We start from the raw sequence: 2,957 nt of genomic DNA on the forward strand, positions 1-2,957 counted from the left end.
GCTCATACACTACGTGAGGATGGCGTCGGGTTCCAAGTCCTGCAATAAAAACAAAAAAGAATGTTGGTCAGAAGGTTCACCACGGCCCCGTGTTGAGCGAACACGGCCCCGTGGTCGGAAGTACAGTGATTGTTTTTCAGATCCCAGTTACTGGAAGTTGGACACGGCCCCGTGTTGCACCGGCACGGCCCCGTGGTCAGCCTTCTGTAACTTGAAAAACAAAAACTGCCAGTAACTTTGCTGAGCACGGCCTGTGTCCGACCAGGCACGGCCCCGTGCTGAGCTCTGCAGAAGCTAAAAATCTAAGAAAAATCCTAAAAAATTAAAGAAAAATAAAAATATGATTAGGCCGTTGATTCCTAACTTTCTTAAAATCCTTGTGTCCCCGGCAGCGGCGCCAAAAACTTGATGCGTGTCAGTGTATATATGTTTTTAGATATATATTTAAGCCCCTTTTTACACTTTTAGCCAAGTTTTAAATTTATAAAACACGATATTCACTAACACTAAACACACATATGGGCAAGTGCACCCATCGTGGACGTAGTATAGTGTTGGTAAGATACCGAGGTCGTCCAAGGACACAAGAGCTTTTAATACCGGTTTATCCTCAACGTCTAATCAAATCAAAAAGGTTAGAAAAATGTTTTAAACTAAGAAAGATAAAAACTAACTAAATGCTGAAAATAAAAATAAAATAAAAACAGATAGACAAGATGAATCACTTGGATCCGACACGTGTATTAGTATAACCTTTGATTATTTTCGCACTTTTGCACTTGTTTAAGAGATTATCTTAGTTATTGTAGTAGGCCCCTCTTTTGAAGGCGACGTTACCCTCAACCCAGTAGTTTGAGTCAGCAAGGATACAATCCTAAAGGGTCGGATTATTGAAAGATAATGAATTAAGTTATTAATGCAAATTGTGGTAGGCCCCGCTTTTGGCGGTGACGTTACCCTCGGCTAAGTAGTCTGAGTCAACAGGGATACAGTCCTAAATAGCCGGGTTATAGTATTAATAGTAGTTAACTTATGAGGGGTCAAAGAGTTTGGATCCCCGCCATCCAATACCTATGGGCATTGAAGGAGATCCTACTAAATTTGACCCAGGTCCCAAGCAGGACCTCTAAACGCTGAACAAGGGCAAGACCTTTACCAAACCGTTCCCTTAACCCCCGACCAGGTAGCCAACATACCTCCATATAGACCGTGGAGATATGAATGGTGAAAATCTTTTATTTTATATAGACAGTAAAATAATGCCAAGACACCACGGACAAACGATAAGGAAAGATCACCTTCAACATAAGTAACTAGTTATTAAAGTCATTAATACAAAACCAAATAAAAAGTGCAAAAGATTAAAAATAAAAAGTATTATACTAAACACTTGTCTTCACCAAGTGATGTAAGAGACTTAGGCAATCATGGCCTTGATTGTCAAGAACTCTTACGATCAATCTTGGATCCCGAGACGACTCACACACTCTACGATGGACAATGGATGATGGTGGTGGATGATGGTGTTATGGTGGTAGTGGGTGGTGGATGAGGTGTGAGAGAGGTGGTGTGCCAAGGGATGAGGGAGAATGAAGCCAAGCTCCTCTATTTATAGGCTGAACAGAAGGCTGGACACGGCCCCGTGTCCACTGGACACGGCCCCGTGCCCGCCTGACACTCTCTCTCCTCATTAATTGTAATTGCGAATTACAATTAATGCGCCTGCTGTACTTTCACCACGCCCCCGTGCCCGCTGGACACGGCCCCGTGGTGGGCAATGGAAGCTTCTACTGGTTTGTCTTTTCTGCTGCTTCCTAGGCACGCCCCCGTGTTCGCTGGACACGGGGCGTGTTCAGACTCTGTTTCTTCTCCTTTGCCTTGGGAGGTGCCGTTGAGGGTCCGGGTAGTCCACTTTTGTTCCTTTTCTTGTATTTTATGGTAGAATTAGTTGTCTTTTTGCTTCTTTTGTGATTTTGAGCTCATTTCATCCTGAAAATACAAAAGGAAGACAAAAACACTCTTTTTCCAACATTAGTACTTAAAAAGGGTTAGTTTTATGCCTTAATTGATGTGATTTATATGTTGCATTTTACACACATCAAGAATCCTTAAGCAAAGACTAACCCATGCAACCATATTAGCGTTACCAGAAGGAACTGAAGACTTTGTAGTCTATTGTGACGCTTCGAAGTTAGGTTACGGATGTGTATTGATGCAACGTCAAAAGGTTATAGCTTACGCATCTAGACAACTTAAGAATCGTGAAGAAAATTATTCAACCCATGATTTGGAATTAGGAGCCATAATTTTTGCCCTTAAGATTTGGAGACATTACCTTTATGGTAGTAAGTTTACCATTTTTACAGATCATAAGAGTTTAAGGTATGCTTTTAAGCAAAAAGAGCTAAACATGAGACAAAGACGCTGGATGGAGATTCTTAGTGATTATGATTGTGATATCCAGTATCATGCAGGAAAAGCCAATGTAGTGGCTGATGCTTTAAGTCGAAAATATCACGAAAAGCTAAAAAGGGTACGTTCTCTTAAATTAAATCTACAAGTAGATTTAAATGAACACATTAGAAAAGCATAAGAATCAGTAATCAAGGAAGATACTAAAAATTTAAAAGGAATGATTAAGGAATTAGAACAAGGAACAGATGGAATTTGGAGATCCCGCAAGGAAAGAATATGGATACCTAAATTAGGAAACTTGCGCCATCGTATATTAGAAGAAGCCCATAAATCTAAGTATACGATGGATCCTGGAAGTGATAAAATGTATCAGGATTTAAGAAAGAATTTCTGGTGGATATGAATGAAAAAGAATATAGCAGCTTACGTTTCTAAGTGTTTAACTTGTTCACAAGTCAAAGCTGAACATCAGAAACCCTCAGAATTGTTACAACAGCTAGAAATGCCAGTTTGGAAATGGGAATTGATAACAATGGATTTTG

This window comes from Helianthus annuus, chromosome 14, assembly GCF_002127325.2.
Source record: "Helianthus annuus cultivar XRQ/B chromosome 14, HanXRQr2.0-SUNRISE, whole genome shotgun sequence".
NCBI classification, from domain to species: domain Eukaryota; kingdom Viridiplantae; phylum Streptophyta; class Magnoliopsida; order Asterales; family Asteraceae; genus Helianthus; species Helianthus annuus.